This window comes from Equus przewalskii, chromosome 8 (assembly GCF_037783145.1).
Source record: "Equus przewalskii isolate Varuska chromosome 8, EquPr2, whole genome shotgun sequence".
Lineage (NCBI taxonomy): Eukaryota > Metazoa > Chordata > Mammalia > Perissodactyla > Equidae > Equus > Equus przewalskii.
Window position 1 is genome coordinate 56763767 of NC_091838.1, and position 19860 is coordinate 56783626.

The 19860-nt window shown below is 33.3% G+C and overlaps 1 long non-coding RNA gene across 1 annotated transcript in view; it reads right to left on the minus strand.

The window, feature by feature from the left end:
- LOC139085104 (uncharacterized) overlaps positions 1-19860 on the minus strand; it is a 103561-nt gene that overhangs the window by 34592 nt on the left and 49109 nt on the right. Inside the window, exon 2 of the long non-coding RNA XR_011543150.1 lies at positions 6365-6431. This is a non-coding gene — a long non-coding RNA (uncharacterized lncRNA). The remainder of the gene's footprint in view (positions 1-6364; positions 6432-19860) is intronic.

Genomic DNA, 19860 nt, shown 5'->3' on the forward strand with positions numbered 1-19860 from the left:
TACATTATAAGTTATTGTAAACATCAAATATAAAAAAGTCCTAAGATATATGTTGAAAGTATATATGATTTCTCAAAGTTCTTACCCTTCCATAATTACGAACTGAGTCAAAATAACAGTAATGCTGCAAATTTCAACTTACTAAAATGGTTTTCTCTGTTTCCCAATTAGTCATATCACTTAACATAATACCTGCCTGCCATATGCATGTGTGTTGAATGAATGTGTAAAGAAATGAAGGAATGCTGTAGTTGGAACCTAACACCTACAACAGTAGTAAATTTGTTCTATCTCCAAAACCAATCTCATTTCGACACTGGAAATAAATGATTTTTTTCATTTTAATTCTGATAATATACATTTGCTTTTCCTTTACTTAAAAATATACAGTATTAAAATAAAAAGTGAATAGCATATGTACTAAAGTGTCTGAAAAGTATTTTATATAAATTTTTCTTATTTTATTATAAAATTTTAGGCTTAAATACCAGATAGATTTTTCTGTCATCATTCATTTTGCAATGCGCAACATTTAAAATATTTATTTATTAATTAATAGTTGATGCTCTCACTTGTTTCCACAAGAGGTTTGGGATAGCTGGCAATAAAAAAACCCAAAAACAAACAAACAAACAAAAACCTTATCCTTAGTACAAACAAGTGTTGCATAAATATATAAAGAGTTTTCATGTTATTGTGGACATAAGGTAGAGGTGTTTGATATGCTCTTTTTAAGATTTACATTAAAAGCCCAGAATTTAGAGAGACATAATAGTGATATGAATTAATAATCACAGTTCACATTAATATTATTTGCATCATACATAAAATCAGTCAGCTTGGTTTGATTTTCCTAATTAATGAGTACACAGAAGAAAAATGGTAACATCTCTGTCCTCAAAGAACTCACTGTCTAAACTGAATTAGATGAGTAATAGATTTTGAACTGTTTGTTCTAACTGTAAAAGTTACTATGGGAGGAAAACTGGAGTGATATCTGACACTGAAGGGGAAAGTAAAAAATATACATATATAAGATTCACAATATATGCTTTAATATTTTCTAGAGTTAATTTCTGTTGGCTCTTTAGTTCTGAACATACAGAAACAACTCCCTGACCTGAATCTGATAAAGCTCACCAACTAAGATAAATTTATACAAACTGTGGAAACTATGTTTATGAATTCTAGTTTTCCTCCCTATTCATGATGTGAAATTTAGCAAGTTACTTAAACTCTTTGAGACTCAATATTTTGCTCTAAAAGGAACAATAACTAATTTTAAAGAATGTTATAAATATCAAATAAGGATGTAAATGTTAAGGAATTGTCAAAAAATTCTCTTAACTAATTAGTAAATAATTTCGGGTTATTGTTATAAATATTTTTATTTTAGTTCATGCAATAGCTTTAGAAAAGGAGAAAATGTACCACAGTACAGAAAAATCTGACTGTTACAAAACGTTTTAAACATGGCATTTTGTTCAAATTATAAAGGAAAAATCATCATAATAAATCAACATCAATCTAATTATAGAACCAAAATGTTAGCACAATATCAGAATATTAAAATTTAAAGCAAAATAGCCATGTGTCCACACAACTGCAAAGAAATAATATTAATAATTTAAAGATACAGGTTTAATTTTCCATGCTATTGAAGATATGAGAAACACAGGGATTTTTAAAATAATTTACATTAAAGTGATGATAAAACTGTAAAACCTAGCAAGACATATTATATCAATACAATGGATTTAGTAAAGAATCAAAAGTTCTTTCCATTATTAAATTTTATTTATGAATTTTAAGTTACATATACCAAAAAATATTTGTGTTTAGGAATTATATAGATATAATTCCTTCATATAATTTTTAAGTTTACTCTTAAAGCATGAACATGACTCCTCCTCGTAGAGGTGACAGGGCACGCTGGTAAAAAGAATAAAGTCAAGGTTCAGATCTCCTAGGTCCGAATTAGGCTCGGCTTCTCACTGGTCTTTTGACTTGGGCAAATGATTTAAACTCTCCGTGCCTCAGTTTCTCCAGCAGTAATGCTGGGAGTGACATGACTCCCTCACAGGGTTGTTGTGGGACTAAACTACTCAAGATGTAAGAAGCCCATGAAGACCATCTGGCACACAGTGGGTTTTCTGTACGTGTGAGCTATTTTCACTTGAGACACTGACTAGCACAGTGGTAGAACATGAGCTCTGAAGCTAGACTTGCCAGGTTAAACCCCAACCTCACCTATTAATGGCAGAGAGAACTGGAGCTTATTATATAACTTCAGTATGCCTCAGGTTTTCCTCTGAAACATGGAAAAGATTAGTACCAGCTTTAGAAGGGAGCTGGGAGGTTTGCCTTAGTTTTTGTTTGTGAAGTAATTTTAAAAAATGCCTGGCACAGGGTAGGCATTCAAGAGAGTCATCATCATCATCATTATTGGAAAGAGACAACACTAAATAAATTAATTAAAGTCTACGCAGTAAAATATCACACAGAAAAATGTGCAATTCAGGGAATTAGATAGGTTACCAAGATGGCGAATGATGGGATGGGCTGATGTGGACTAAGGCTCACAGAAGCCTCTCTCTGGAGGTGACACTGCACTCAGGTCAGCGCCTCAAGCAGTAACCACAGTAAGATAAGGGAGAATAGGTCACAGAGGAAATTTACCATGCACATGGGTTATTCCTACCACGTACAAATACACTTAGAGTGCTGCTTTGAGCAACAGACGACAGAGTCACAATCTAGTGAGTAAGTGGGAGGATATAGTGATAAAAGATATGAAGTAGACAACCCAGTTCTTATGGTCTTAGGAGATCATAAAAAGGAATATGACTCTAGATACGTATTTTTAACACTATAAAATTTAAATAAAACATTATTCTACCATTGTTATTGTGGACAGCTTTGTTGTTTTACACTGGGACTAGCTTAGGTTGGATGACATAAAAGAAAAAATAAAAGCCAGACTAAGATAACGTTTCATTTGGTTTTGTTCTGATTGTTCAGTAACAATGGGTCCCAAGACACAAGAGATTCTTGGGTCAGAAAACTCCTACCAATGAACACTGATACTCCACATAACCTAAAGATTTTCAACCAGACTATCATTTTACCCTGAAACGTTAGGCGGTGGAATTAAGATTAAGGAACCATATTTATGGCAAAAAGACATCTACTTCTGACCATGAAAGCAGATCAGAATTTTCATTTCCTGAAGTGGCTGAATTTGCAGGCAGAGCATTAGCGAGCAGGGAGTTGCACAGAGTGGGGGGTACCAGCAGTCTGCATGGTCATTCACTGTAGTCTGAGCCTGTGAGATAGACCTAAATACTACGAATTCACCTAGGACTAAGAGACCTGGGAATTCAGATCTACCTGCAATGGAGGGAACCTCCTGAAAACCTTGGTTATTCAATTGGGACCCAGAAAAGCCATAAAAAATGAGAAAAGACGTAGACCTAAAAGCCACACCCCAATATTGAGGACAAAAGTGAAATGACATTCTCTACGAGAAAATAATACTAAACCTGGCAGGATAAAATGGATCCACTAGTAACGTACCTGCCTGCCAGAACAAAACTTTGCTCCTTTTAAAAGAAGAAAACATAACTTGGACTCCTACAAACTATGATCCACAACGTCCTGCAGAAGCAAATAAGTAGGAAAACTGACCCTTAAAAAAAAATGTTGCCATAGAATCAGGCATCAAGACAACGCAGATATTAAAATTGGCAAGAATGGAGTTTAAAACAGCCAGATAGATAGATTTAAAGGAAAAAAGTGGGCACAATCTGTAAATAGATAGTCTACCTTGGCATAAATATAAATAAAAACCACAAAAAGTACTAAATGAAAATTCTGTAACTAAAAAGAATAGTATTTAAAATAAAATAAAAATGCCATATAGGTATAACAGCAGATTAAAGAAGTCAAAAAACAAAGTCTGAGGTCTATAAGACACATGAATGGGAAGTATTCACTATGGAACACAACAAGAAACATACACAACAGTATGCATGTGCTTATGTTGGGTTTGAACACAATTTTACAGTTAAATTTATAATAACTTGTACTACCCAGTTTTCCCCCAAGGACAACTTAAGGACTATAGTGACACAAACACAGAACCAACTTCTATATTCACAGAGAATAATACTGTTAAAGGGAAATGAAAAGGGGAAAATGATTTGATCATTTGCCCTTGTTATTTGTTCCCCTTAAGATAGAGATCTCAACTGATAATATGGCAGTATTCAGTAGCCCTCTGGGGCTCATAAGCAAGCATGTTCTTCTCCTGGAATGTTAAAATAAAATTTAAATGAAATCTTTAACTATGTGATATTTTTAATTACTTACTTGGATGTCATCTGAAATAAAACTGATAACCAGAATTTGAGTCCGTAACTCTTAGCTTTCACACTATTATCAGGCACCACATCTTTCTGGGGAAGGGGGTGCTTTTTTATCTGTAGTCTGGGCCTCCAGTCTAAACAAAGCATTTTCACTTGTATTACAGAATATATTTTTCTCTTAGCAAAACTTCTGTCAATATTAATTTGTAGGTTATTATGTCAATGTCATTCTTTTTTTTTCAGCAAAGCTAGTTAGTTTAGGCGAATATATGTTATATATCTATTTTATATATATATACACACATATACTGATATACACATACACATATCCACATATGCTTAAATGTATAAAGAAACTTCTCTAAGATAATTTTAATATCCATATTCATAATAAATATTTCCATGGAACTTTGAACAAATATTTTATAAAGTAGAAAAGGGAGAATTAGAATTTCTCTGCCATGAAAGTAGTAATTTGTTGTTTTCTGACTCCCAAGAATCTTTCGAATACTATTGTAATCTTTAGAGGATGACTTCTCTTATAAGTCCTGATTTACAAGGTGGAAACTAGAAAATTTACTCTCTTAGTTATCATTTCTGCTAAGGTACTAATGGGTGACATAAGTTTCACTTATTTGATACATCCAGGTGAGCTGTCGATACAAAAAATGAACATAAAAAAGAATTTGATTTGAGGAATTTATCTTCCGCCTATTCCAGGCACTGGAAATGTTCATCAAATCAAGAGCTGTAGAGACAAAGTTCCTGGCCTCTGGGTGCAGGAGTCATCAGTGCCCCAGGCTGCCATACTTTATAAGTTGTTAAATTGGTGCTGAGTAGTGGCAGAGGTGAGAATTCAGCAGTGTACTTCCCGGATAAGGGGCTATTTTTGGCTGCGTTGAATCCAAGCCTGGCTGTCTGCTCCCAGAGATCTTGCCCCCTAATATTGCTTAGCAAATTTCTCCTTACATTATTTAGCTTCAATATTTCCTTACACTATCATTTGCCCTTGCGTTATCAACTGTTCCTTGAACAATTCTACAATTATATTATCTACTTATAACTAGTGAAACTGAGCCAAAAGAAAAAACAAAACCTCGTTCTGGTTATCTTGTATGGTTTAGTCTGAAGATAATGGAATAAGCTAATGTTAAAGGATGAGATTCTGGAAGATGAGGACAAGCATTGTTAAGACTGTCAGTTCAGTGGATGAACTATACCAGGCCTGTATCTATATGATTCTCTTTTCCTGTTCTCAATTTTATTATTACGTAGCCTCGATATGAATCCTATATCTCTGCTGCAGTATCTGTATTCCAGTAGAAAGAAAGAAGAAAAGAAAGGGATGTGACTATATCAGGAAGGTTAAAATACATTCCAGGAAAAGTATATCAGAACTTATGTCAGCCAAAATCTTGGTACTTGGGTATCTCTTGCTGGAAGGCAAGAAAAAAGGACTTGAAAACAGGTTAGATTAGGGTCTAACAACAGTGGCTTTTGACACATCTACAAATTATATCCTGTAGAAATTTATTCTTATCCTATTGATCAAGAAAGCACAAATACACTCAAGACTCATTCATATAGATCATATAATTTGTTTTATCTCCATTGTTCTCCATCAGCTTCTCCTTCCTTAGTAATTTGCTTTTTTTGCATGTCAAATTTTAGAATAGATTTTAATATCTTTTGGTTCTGTGCACAGATATGTCTTGTCTATGCAACTATTAATAACACTTAATTTGTCCTAAAGTCCAACATTCTATCATTTGTTGATAAAAAAAAAATTTATCTTCTCTATTTTCCCCCATTTTTGCATTTCTGACATATATAAATTCAATGTGAATGATTACATACAGAAAAATTTTGACATGAAATATAAATGGCAGTTTTTCTTTTAAATTATCTTACTACATCACAAGTACCTGGACTTAATTGAAATACGTTGCATGGACAGAAAGCATTAAGAACATCCACTGACTGAGGCTTCTGCTTACCTTCTGGCTTCTAAAAATGCATCAGCCTCCGTTGCAAAGACTTCTGATTTTCTCCTGTTGTAAGCCACTGTCAAAGAGAAATGAACAATTGATGAAGCATACTATTCATTTATTTTTTCCAGTTCAAATATCAGTGATTTACTATTCATAACCCTGATGTTGCCCTCCTTCAAAGATTATTTGTTTAATTTTGTTTTTACTACACCAGTAATATGTTTTCTGAGAATAAATTGACTTTTCATATTTAGAATGTGTTTCCTGTGACCAGTGGTTCAAAGGAAGCATCTGTCACATTATGTCAGCTTTTCCTCTCTGATCCCCTAGGGGGATGTTCTGAATCATTAGTTTATAATCAGTTTTTGTTTTTAATTAAATATCAGCCATATGACTGAGTCAGAGAGAAATACGATTTTGCTCTTGGTCTCCCAAATAAACAGATGTATGCAAATAATGTTTTGCAGAATATATGATAGACTAATGGAATAAATTTTATAAGAAAAGCATCATTTGGAGCTTTTCATACAGAAAGTACTTTCAGGAAATCAGGAAAAAGTTTGAATTGCATAATATCAAAATCAGCATATTATTGATCAAGTAATTGCTATATATTTAGACTGCAATAAGTATAATACACAAATTGATTTTAATTATTAATGATGCAATATTTTCTTTATTAATTTATTCAACCAATTATTCAATTAGTCCATTAACAGATCTGTGAGACTGTGAGAGTATGATGGTATGTGAGTGCATGTATGTGCGTGTGTGTGTATGTGTGCGCACGTGTGCAAGTAGCACCTATCACACATTTCTACTCTACATTCAAAAGCTGCAGATAGAATCTAAACTAATATAAATTGCACTGCACAAGTGAAGATGATACTACCAATTAGCAAAAGCCCCCCAAAGATATACTTTTATTTGGCTTGGTTTAAACATGAACACAAAAACCTAGTAAGTTTTACATTTAATGAAAAGCAAAACATAGAAATTAATGTGAAATATTTATTTCCAAGTAACCAAATATATATTTTTAAAATAGTTTTGAATGAGACTACCAACATATTTCTTGATCTTTGTATAGAATAATTTTATTGGCATATATGATAAAGAAAAAAGGCAAGTATGAAATTATAAAACAACTCTATGCAGATTCAATAACTAAATTGTTATTAAGCATATATATGCTTATTACATATATTATACATATATCGTTACATATCATATACAGAGAGAGAAATAAAAATAAAGGAAATTGATCTTTAAGTGAAGACAGAAAGAAAATTAGTGAAACAAATCTAAAAAACGTCTGATGGAAAAATTGAAAATCATAATAGAAACATAAATTAGAAAACAGAATTTTTCAAACATCTTATTCTGTATAAAGATCTGAAAAAAATCTGTTTTTTTGAAAAAAAGCAAAATAGAAAACACAACTATTCAAGTATACATTGTTAAGAATGAAATATGTTATATAATTCCAAAGATGAGATTAAATATTTACTCAAATCTATGGTAATTAAATTCAAATCTCAAAGAATTCTATTTTTTGCAGAAAATAAAATGGACAAAGCCAACTCAGTAGGAGGCACAGAATGAAAAGATCAAGGCCCTTAAAAGGAAATTAATTTTTTCCCCACAAACTGTGTCTTTATGTACTTTGGATCTTCTATGTTTATGGTAAAATATTTCGGAAACATTGTTTGCTTACATAATATGGTTTAGTACAAAAAGACCAAGGGTTATTCTACACATGATGGCAACATAGTTACAAAAACTTTCCCTTTCCCCAATTCTCTGTAACATAACAAAATATTATATAAAAACTTACATTTTTGCAATTTAAATATTACATAGGTAAACCTTTACAAATCTTTACATATTCATGCTATGTTCTGGGAGCACTGCTTTGCTCCATCTCCTGCTTCAATGGTTTACTTTTCATTTATATCCATCACAGCTAGGATTTATCATAACAAGCATTGTTTCCATTTCTGTACCGGTTAGGGTACTTTCAGCTTTGAGAAATAGAAATTGGCTCAGTTTTGCCTCCAACTTCCCCTTCGTCGCATTGTTTGTTTTGCTTTTCTGCTTCTTTGTTTTGTTTTGTTTTACTCTTCTCTTAGACGTTTGCATGATTTTCAGCCTGTTTTCCCTCAAGGTTTTAAAATGGCAGCCAGTCGAGTTTGAAACTAAACACTTTCAAGTTCAGGAGGAATGAGAAAGGAAAACAAATCAGTAAGACAAAACAGACGTGAACGAAAAAGTCACCCCAATATCCCTGGGGTATAAACTATAAAGCCTCCCACTAAACCGGATTGCAAAGAATTAAGCCAGTTTACTAGAAATTAGAATGAAATAATCAGCATAGATGAATGACAGGCTCATACTAGAAAAAGGAGTGAGTTTGTCTTCTGCTTAGTCACATGCGGAAATAGCTGAACAAGTACATTTTACTATCAGCAGGTAAAATAGCACAAATGAGTGATGGTTAAATAATCAACACTTAAATTCCTGGTCAGCCCTTTTCAAAAATGTGATTGTTCTTGTTTCTAGAATAATATCACCTTATTTCTCTTGTTATATTAATCACACTCATTTTAATGTCTTGGCATCTCATTTATTAAGACTTTTCTTGTTATTGCTGTTGATGTTGCTTTTTTGTGTCTTATTTTCATCCTTCCTTGGAAGTCTACTGATTTGCTTCATATTGACCTCTGATTGTATGAACACCTGGCACTTGCCCACTGCTGCCAGTGTTTTTAAGAGAGAAAAGTCTAAGACCTACGCACAAGGGGTTGTCGGATTATAGAATCTCTATATAACATCAAAACACCAAAGGATTTATGAAATCGCTTTTACAACAGCTCCTCGGAAGAACAACAAATTCCACTTCTCAGAACAAAAGTAACAACAAAATATTCCTAACTAAAGAAGAGACATGGCTAACCTTGAGGAAATGCTCATTAAAAAATATAGTAATAGCAGAATTTAAAAAGGAAAGAGAAAAGGAGGCAGAAAAGTAGGTATAGGGCCAAAACAGTTTACAATTATAGGAAGAAGGAGGAGATTTCAAAGTAGAGGGAAGAATTGATAATGCCAAGTGCTGTGCGGATTGACGAAGAAGAAAACCTCTAAAAGATATTCACCTTGGTCTTTGGAAATCATTGGTGTTCATTTAAAGCGTTCTTTTGTTCAGTGATGGCCACAGATTCTATTTACAAAGAAGTTAAAGATAAAGTAATTACAAAGAAGTAAGAAGCTGTGTTTACCATCTACATATATGAAAAATCTGGCAATAAAACAAAGAAAGTCTGGATGATAGTCTGATGGGGTGACAGAATTATATAAATATTGTATTTATAACAAGACGAAAGTCTACCGAAACGTGGTAGTCAAGAAGGAAGGAGTGGTGGAGGCAAATGTCTAAAATATATGTCTTAAGACGGAGTAGCATTGAATATTTAAAGCCTCAGGGAAAGCTTTGGAAAGACATTCCCCATGGAGAGTATATACAATACATAAAATGACTGCATCATTTATTATATATACAAGGAGATTTTTGAGAGTGAAGTGGGACTATTAATTATTACAATAAGGCATGAACCCAGATTGTCCAGGCAACCCAGTCCATATGGTCCTCTCTTCTAATATAACACAACAGTTTCCTGCAAAGCTCAGATTTAATGTGTCAGTGAGCAGCTAACCGGCAACCAAAATTTCTATTTTTCCTTAGTACTACTTTTCCAAGTCTCCTTTGGAATTCTGTAGGCTTGAGGTCTAGTACTGATGGACTGAGAAAATAAATGATACGACCATCCAGAACTGGCCCACAAAAATCTCCTATGTGCTATTCTCCGTGTTCTTTCCCGTTTGGTGGCTTGAGTTTTTTTGAAAGTCTAACGTTAATATGGCAGATCCAGTAGACTGAATTAGCATGAGTTATGAATAAATGATGAGAAGTAAAACTCATGTTTGGAGCTGTAGGTTAATTAGAATCTTCTACTTGTTTTAGAGACATGATACATTTGGAAGCTTGTTAAACAGCTATTATTCTAAGCAATACAGAGTTCTTTTCAATACAACACTTCAGACAATTACTACCAGTGGATTGACATGAACATAAAGCAGAATTCCATTAACTATTTTGGTGGTAATGGATGAGACAGAAAACATAGATTAATATTGAGAAAGGAAATGGACACCTTATCTCAGATATAGGAAGAGCAAAGAGCAAAAGGGTACAGAGAAAAGAGAGTCCAAGAACAGGGAATATAACTTAGGCTGGATAATTTTATTTTATTCATCCTGCTGAAGTAGACTGAAATGAAAATTATTACTCAAACAATCACAACTTTAAGGATTTATTCTACAAGTGTAAGTAGCTTTTTAATAAATTTGTTTGCATCTTAAGAATTGTTTAAACTACTAATATATGAAACATCTAGTTTTGTCCCCACTCCTCATATTGTTGACAATTTCGATGTAATCTGGCAGAAAAAAATTAACCCTAAACCTTACACCAACACCTGTATCAGTCTGGAGGTGAACACAACAACAATAACTAAAACACTGCAAATTCATGGTGGTGGTCGGGATTCAGGGGGGAGCTATATGTAAACCATGCTAGGTATACATTAATCAAGTGAAGTGTTGTATCCCATCTTTAATGTAAAAAATGCATGGCCAGTCAATCTTGAAAGGTTACATACTGTATGATTCCAACTATATGATATTCTGGAAAAGGCAAAACTACGGATACAGTAAAAAGATCAGTGGATGCCAGGGGAAGGAGGGATGAATGGGCAGAGCACAGAGGATTTTTATGGCAGTGAAACAATTCTGTACGCATAATGATGGATACATGCCATTATAAATCTGTCAAAACCCACAGAACATCACCAAGAGTGAACTCTAATGCAAACTGTAGGCTTTGCGTGATAATGATGTGTGTATGTGGGCTCATCAGTTGTAACAAATGTACCACTCTGGTGAGGGATGTAGATAATGGGGAAGGCAGTGGGTGAGGGGTGCAGGAGGTGTGTGGGAATTCTGTACTTTCTGCTCAATTTTGTTGTGAACCTAAAACAGCTCTAAAAAATAGTCTATTAAAATATTTTTAAATGCACGGCATATGAAAACAAATCGAAGCACTTCAAAAAGTTGTTAATTGAACAGAATTTTAATAGCTGCTTAAAATATTCAATAGTTTACAAAAACCAGTAGGTGTCTCTCATGCTCTATATATTTTTTTAAAAGATAATAACCTCAAAAACTAATGCACATGTAAAGGGTGAAACAGTATAATGGTAAGCAAAGGAAAAATAATGACACCTTATTCTTCAGTTTATTTTTGGCTATGATGGCAGGTTTGCTTATTATCTTTTAATATGCACAAACAGCATATTACATATTCAATGCTGTGGCAACTTAGACAATCCTTGACTTGTATAATACATTTGGAGATCTCCCATTTCATATTTGTAACCACATTACTTCTGTTAAAATTAATGGAGTTCCATACAAATTTGCAGCATTCTGGAAATCATTAGGGATAACCCATGATCCATACATATATTCTTTAAGATGCCTGTCACATTTAATCAGGGTCATCATATTTTACACATGCATGACCTTGTTAATTTCTATTTTTTCTACGTGCCTCATTGGAATAAAGCATTTATCAAACTAAACAGATACACTTGCATCTGTAAAATTCACAAACGTTCATTAAGCCATGAGAAAGGGTCTGTTTTCAAGCCAAGAGGCAATTTTGTTTATCCGATAGGTGCCTAAATGCATGGACTTGATTCCAAATTCTATCCTAGGCACTAATTACCATGTGCGCTTGGAGATGAATGCAAAGAAGTCACAAGAGAAGATGCAAAGTATTTGGACAAAAAGTAAAATTGAACAAAATATGTGCAATTAATGAAGCAAATGGTGAAAAGCATGTATATGTAATTTTAAATTTAAGGGCGTGAAGTTAGAAAGGAAATTATTCCTTTTACTTGCCAGAGCAGCATTCTTCTCCAAACTTCTGGAGATACCAGTGCTAAAATTTAAATAAATATGATTTTTTAAAGTTGTAATTATAGCTCCATGGATAAAAAGACCTCGCTAAATCTTGGTTTTGAGTGTATCTAAGGAGAATGACAGAAAACTTCATAGTAAATAGGAATTGGCCTTATTTCTCAAGATCTAAACTTAAGAACTATTATTTCTTAGAATATTAAGATAATTACACATCGTGGGCTCAAATTCTACCTGAGTCAATTAAATTTATTTTCATATGGCTAAAGGATGAACAATTAACATTGGTCTTTCATCTTATAGTCTCATATAGAGCAGGCAAAAGAATGAGATAGTTGTGCCCAGCTCAACACCACAAGAGATTCAGTGGAAAACAGGGAGAAACCTTGTGTTTTATTAAGTCTCAGACAATTTGTAGCTGTGTAGTACTGGTAAAGTATATTGGCTGTTCTGAAGCTTAGTTTCTTCACCAGTAAAATGTAGGTGACAGTGACATCAGCAAGATGGCAGAATAAGAAACCGTGAACCCTTTTGTCCCATGGAAACACTGACCCAACAATACATGGACCAATTCCATTTGTGAGAAGACCAGGGACCAGTTGAGAGGCTCCTGTATCCTGAGTGAGTGTAAAACTAGCTATATAGAATCCGGTAGGAAAATTTGTGGCAGGAAATAACTCTACTCCTAAAGTATTTCTATGCCTAATGTAACTCTACTCCTAAAGTACCCAGAAAAAGAACAAACTAAGCCCCAAATTAGCAGAATACAGGAAATGATAAAAATCACTGCAGAAACAAAGGAAATAAAGAATAGACAATCGAAAAAAATCAACAAAACTAAGACTTGGTTTTTTGATAAAATCAATAAATTAGCTGGATAAGAAAAAAGAGACAACTCAAAATCAGAAATGGAGACATTACAACTTAATTATCTTTCACATAATTACTTCAGTATTATAACACAATGCACACCATCATGAACTGTTAATCTTCACATGTCATTTGCAGCTACAAGTATAGTGTTTCAGGGAAATTGTACTAAGTACATTTCCATTGTTAAAAATATCAATGTGTTTTGAAAATGTGAATTTGACATGGGTCTCTGTCTTCGAAGGAGTTGATATGTGTTACTTCAATTTTAAATATTTAAGATTAGACAGCCAAAAGCCCACATATTTGGTTTTTTTCTAGAGGCTAAGAGCAAGAGTTCTTCTCTTGAAAATTTCCTTTAAGATTAAAAGGTTTGTGGCTATAAAATAAGGTAGTTGCAGAATGTATAAATATATACTGCTTTCAATTGTAAGGGATTCTTTTGGATTCTTTTTATCACCACTGTTTAAGGATTCCAATCATACATTATCTTCAGTTTTATAAATGAAAATAAATATATTCAAACTCCTATCTTCTAAATTCATTTAGACACATAGTCATTTCACTGGTCTGATAAATATTTTCTATTATTTTATTTTCCAAATACATCATTTTGAACAGTTATAACTGGGTGAAATTACATACTAAAATTGTGATCTTATGATAATCATTTTAGATTTGACTGCTTATTTTTGACATCATAATTCAGTGCCTCCAATCAAATTTCTATCATTGTTTCTTTGTGTGAGTAAAGATATTTTTATATATTTTTTCTGTAACAGTTTGAAATTTACAATATTTCAACATTAAAATATAGACTATAAAATGTCCATATATTAGAAAAAATAAGAAAAATGTTAGGTAGTGTAAACACCCTAACACATTGCAACAATTTACTTCAAATTATGTACATATATATACAGACATATATATATAAATATGTAAAATATACACATAATCACTTATCCTTAATGCACTATGATCCTGATAATTCTATAGACCTAATTATGGAGACGATGTTGGAGATATTTCTATTACTATTTTACACTCTATTATGTGTGTCATTCACAGTGTGAAAAATTTTCACTATCTGAAATAACACTTGTAATAAGTAAGTTATATGACACTCCTCTTTATTGTAGTAAAAAACATAACATGAGATCTACCCTCTTAAAAAATTTTGTACAGTACAGTATTGTTAACTGTAAGCACAATCTTGTACAGTGGATCTCTGGAACTTTTTCATCTTGCATAATGAAACTTTATGTAACTACGTGCTACTAGGACCAGTCCAACTGACCCCACCTTATCAACAGAGTAATTAACAGTTGTCTTTCAGGAACTGAGAGTCCTCCCTTGTCCAGCTCAGGCCAGTTGAGACCACCAACCCACCAACTGGTCAACTGGGCCTGTGCAAATGCCCCAAAAATGACCTTTTTGACCTCAAAGGGATGAAAACTCTACCCTCAGTCATGCTAACACCACCATTTTGTGAATGTGCATCCCTGAAGAGCCATGAAGCTTGACTATGCTTATGCAGACCATCAGTTACCTCACTTCTCCTTACTCCAATCACCTTTCTTCACACTTTGGACCACCCTGCCCTTCACCCCATAAATTTTGCCCCAAGCCCTGGATCAGGGAGACAGATCTGAGAGCATACGTCTCCTGTCTCTTTGCAGATTGATCTAGCAATAAAGCTGTATTCTTTTCCCAAAAGCTGATACCATAATAATTGGCTGTTTTATGCACATTGGGTAAGAGAACCCAAATTTTGTGCTGTAACATTTATAATCATTTAACAGCTGCTCTCCATTTCCCTCTCCCTCTAGCCCCTGTCAACTACTACTCTATCTTCTGCTCCTAAGACTTTGACTACCTTAGATACCTCATAAAAGTGGAATCATGCAGTATTTGTCCTTTTGTGATTGGCTTGTTTAATTTAAAATAATAATCTCCAGGTTCACCTATGTTGTTGCAAATGACAGGATTTCCTTCTTTTTCTTAAAGCTGAATAATATTCCATTGTATGTGTATAACACATCACTTCATCAATTCATCCCTCAATGCACATTTACCTTTCTTCTGCAACTCGGCTATTACGAATAATGCTTCAATGAATATGGAGGTGCTAATATCTCTTTGAGATCCTGATTTCAATTCTTTTAGACAAATATCCAGAAGTGAGAATGCTAGATCACATGGTATTTCTACTTTTTACTTTTTGAGGAACCTCCATGGTATTCTCCTTACAGGATGAACCATTTTATATTACCACCAGTAGTATATGAGTTCCAATTTTTCCACATCTTTACTGTATTTTGATTTTGTTTTTTTGATTAATAGCCACCCTAACAAATATGAGGTAATATCTTATTGTGGTTTTGATTCTCACTTCCCTGATGATTAGTGATGTTGAGCTCCTTTTCATATATCTGTTGGCCATTCTATGTCTTCTTTGGATAAATATCTATTCAAGACCTTTGCCCATCTTTTAATCATGTTATTTGGGAATTTTTGCTTTTGAGCTGTTGGTGTACCTCATATATTTTAGGCAATAATACCTCATCAGATATGTGGTTTGCAAATACTTTTTTCCAGCTTTTCAGGTTACCTTTTTATTCCGTTGCCTAAATTTAGTAGCATATCCCTCTGTGTAAAGCACTGCGTTGATTTTTCTAGGTCACAATGTGATATTTTAATATATAGATTCAGCTCATTTTTTTTCCTGAATTGTAAGTTAATTACATTTCTCATCTATTATTTTAGTTCTTTTTATATGCAACCACGATTATGTTGAATCTCCTTTGCCAATATTTCTCTAAACTATTAATATATCATGTCATATGAAAGTAAAACAAGCAAATAACAACAACATGACTTTTTTCAAGGAAGAAAATTACTTGAAAACATAGGGACAGAAGATTTTTCTGTATATGTTGTTACATTAATACTTCAGAAGGCAAATTCTTATTTTGATGTAATCCACTGTAAATGTCAAATGGATAGTTTAGTGTTTACTTTCAAAAATGATAATGTTTCTTATATTAACCTAGAAGAAAGGAGAAGATGCTCTTAAAAACAAACTATGATATAAACAATAAAATGCGACAATAAGAAACTACTTTAAAATAAAATAACATTACAACATGCGATCTATAATATTAATCAACATAAAGTATTTGCCTTTAAAAAGACAATTATAATCTTAAATTAGAATAGTTATTCATAGAGAGTGGTATATGTAAAATCTAAGTATTATATAAAGGAAGTGATTGTGCAGAATTGTTTTAAATATTTCACTTGTCAGGGCTGGCCCCGTGGCTGAGTGGTTAAGTTCGTGCGCTCCACTGCAGGGGGCCCAGTGATTCGTTGGTTTGAATCCCAGGCGTGGACATGGCACTGCTCATCAAACCATGCTGAGGCAGCATCCCACATGCCACAACTAGAAGGACCCACAACGAAGAATATACAACTATGTACTGGGGGACTTTGGGGAGAAAAAGGAAAAAAATAAAAAAATCTTTAAAAAAGAATTTCACTTGTCACGTTTTTCATTAAAAATTCAAAAAAATAATATTTCAAATTTTTTCTATATCCATACTGATGTTACCAATATAATAAAATTATATTAAACTAATGTTACCATTTAATTACTTTCAGGGAAGGGAAAAAAGCTCAATTTCAATTATGCTGAAAAAGTAAATAATTGTCTTTGATAGACACCCTTTAATCTTCAGCTTTATATACCTCTATTACATCCAAATCAAAATTAAAGATCAACATCATGTTGAAAAGGTCCATTAACTACAAACTAGAAATTTACTTGTGAAATTCAGTTTGGAGAATGACTCTGGGAAGGAGAAGGAATGAAAGCGAAGAGGCGCTCCATGGATCTTTATCTATAATATTCCATTATACATATATATTCATATCCTGAATAGGTTATGATAAAATAGTACTATCTATTCATTATTGTTTGATGTATAGTTTTTATATTATTATTTGCAATTTTTATTTAAAACTTAAATGATTTTAAATTATTTAAAATTGGATTTGCCCCCAAAAAGTGTTCAAGTCCTAAGCCCCAGAACCTGTTAATATTCTGCTTCACGTGGCAAAAAAAACTCTGCTGATTTGATGAAGCTAAGGAATTGGAGATAGGGCAATAATCCAGAAGTTTCCAGGCGGGCCCGATGTAATTAAAAGGGTCCTTACAGGAGAGAGTCAGGAGGGTCAGAGTTAGAAAAGGTGATGTGATGAGGGAAGCAGGAGAAAAGAAGATAGAATGATGGAAATAGAAGTCAGAAGTCAGTGATGCAGGGCTATGAAGCAAGAAATGTAGCCGGCCTCTAAGAGCCGGAAAAGGCAAGGAGACAGAGTTGATTCTCCCTTAGAACCTCCAGAAGGAAGGCTGTCTGCTGACTCATTTTAGATTTCTAACTTCCAGAACTATACATTTACATTTTACATAAATTTATGTTGATTTAATAAAAAAAAATTGTGGTAAGTTGTTACAGAACGAATAGATAACTAATACAAAAATATATGTAAACCTTTATGCACAATTATAAACCACACAAAGTAAATTTTTCATACACATTCACACATACACAATAACTGGTTGACTTGAGTGACCAGATAGGCTTACGTCATTTTCTTTGAGTCTGTATGTATGTGTGTGTATTTTATAATTAAGATCAACTAAAACTTCATGATTTCCCTCTATCCAGCATCCTAACATCTCATCTCCTAGCATTATTATACTTTCAAGAAGGAGGGGTGAGGAGGTGGAGGAGAAGGGGGAGGAGAAAGAGGGGAGAGGAAGAGGAAGGGAGAGGGAGAAGAGAAGGAAACAAAGCAAGATCCTTTAATCCATTAACTGTTTAATATTTGAAGATCTATTCAATGTGAAGATGTTTAAATAACTGTATAACATAAACCTATAAATAATACTTATCAGTGTCTTCGCCATTTGATAGATAAGTGTAAAATGAGGAAAGCATAGGGCATTCTGTGTGAAATTGAGGTTAGTAATTTCATAGCAGGAAAGAAAAAGGAGACTGCACATGGACAATAAACTTGACAGACTTCATAAGATTTCCTTGGGTTGACTATGTTTGCTTCAGTTGGCCCAGAACAAACAGATGCACCTGATTAGGGCAGGTTTTTCTCAGGCGGCTGCAAACTAGACGGTCTGCTTCACGAGAGTTATGAAGATTTTTTAAAAATTCAGCTGAGTTACTGTGAAAAGACATTTTCTACAGAGAACACACTAATTGAAGCATTACTACATAGTTTCTATTAAAACCTTTCTATATTTCACAAAACTGGATATGTCCATATATATTCGGCAGTTTCTCAATAAATCTCTTTAACCTTAAAGTAAAAGAAGACCAACTGTATAACAGTAAACGTTAAATTTTTGAGGAGTTCACTTTTATTTTATTATTTTCCCTTAATTTGTCTATTTGTTTTATTCACTATTGCTTTCAATAGCTCATCAATAGATAATAGTTGTTTCCCTTGCCTTTGATTGAAATACTTCATAAAAACACTAATGTAAATATTTTTGAGTTAGAGAATGAATAATCATGAAGGCTTTAGTCTATAAAGAAAGAATTAAGCCCATCTAATATCTACAGAATCAAGAGATATTTCTGGATTTCAGCAATGCACACAAGCTTGGGTAAATTTAGAGGAACAAACAAGGCAGTTAAGAGACTTGGCAATAGATCATATGTGGATAATTAAAAACCCCAGACATATTTGTCATGTACAAGAGAAAATTCTGAGATAAGAGACAGAATACCAAAAACATATACTTGAGAATGAAAGAAAATGAAGTCTCTATAGCCACAATTGACAGAAAATATGAATCAGTTGGAGGTAGACTTTCAAAGAGTATAAACTATTCAAAGAGTACATATTTAAACTCAGGGCTCATGAGTTGCAGAGATGTGAAGTAATACAATCATACAGTGAATGTCCCTTCCCAGAAATGTTGTAGACTGGACTGTTGGATTAGTTTCTAATCCACTGGATGGATTAGAAAGTTTCTGGTTACATTGTGCCAACTATTAACTGTAAGGACAATTGTAAATTAAAAGTAAGACACTTAGTTGTCTTTTGAAAATAAGGGAAGATATTCCCCTCCCCTTCTTTTTCTTAGAAAGTTTACATAAGAAAACAACATTGTAAGTAATTTCTCTTCTCTTTGAAAGGCATATAATTTGAAAACAAAATAGACCTTTTGTGACCTTTGTGAACCAAGACCTATAAGTTGTGAACTCTGAGCTTCCTCAAGGACCTAGGAGCTATCTCTTTGAAATGTAAACATGAAAGAAGAAAACACCCCTATTTCCCAGTTTGGCGGGCAGTTAGGAGATTAAAGCTCAACTTCAATGGGCACATTGCTCCAAGTTGCAAAACTACCTCCTATCACAAAGATACAAGAAGTTTAGTTTTTTTCTGGATAGAATCAACAGGGTAACATGGATGGTCACCCCTATTATCATGTAAAATTTGCATGAATTATGTGTGACAGATCATACTGTCAGGTCCTCTTACTTGAGAAATAGCTATTTTTTATC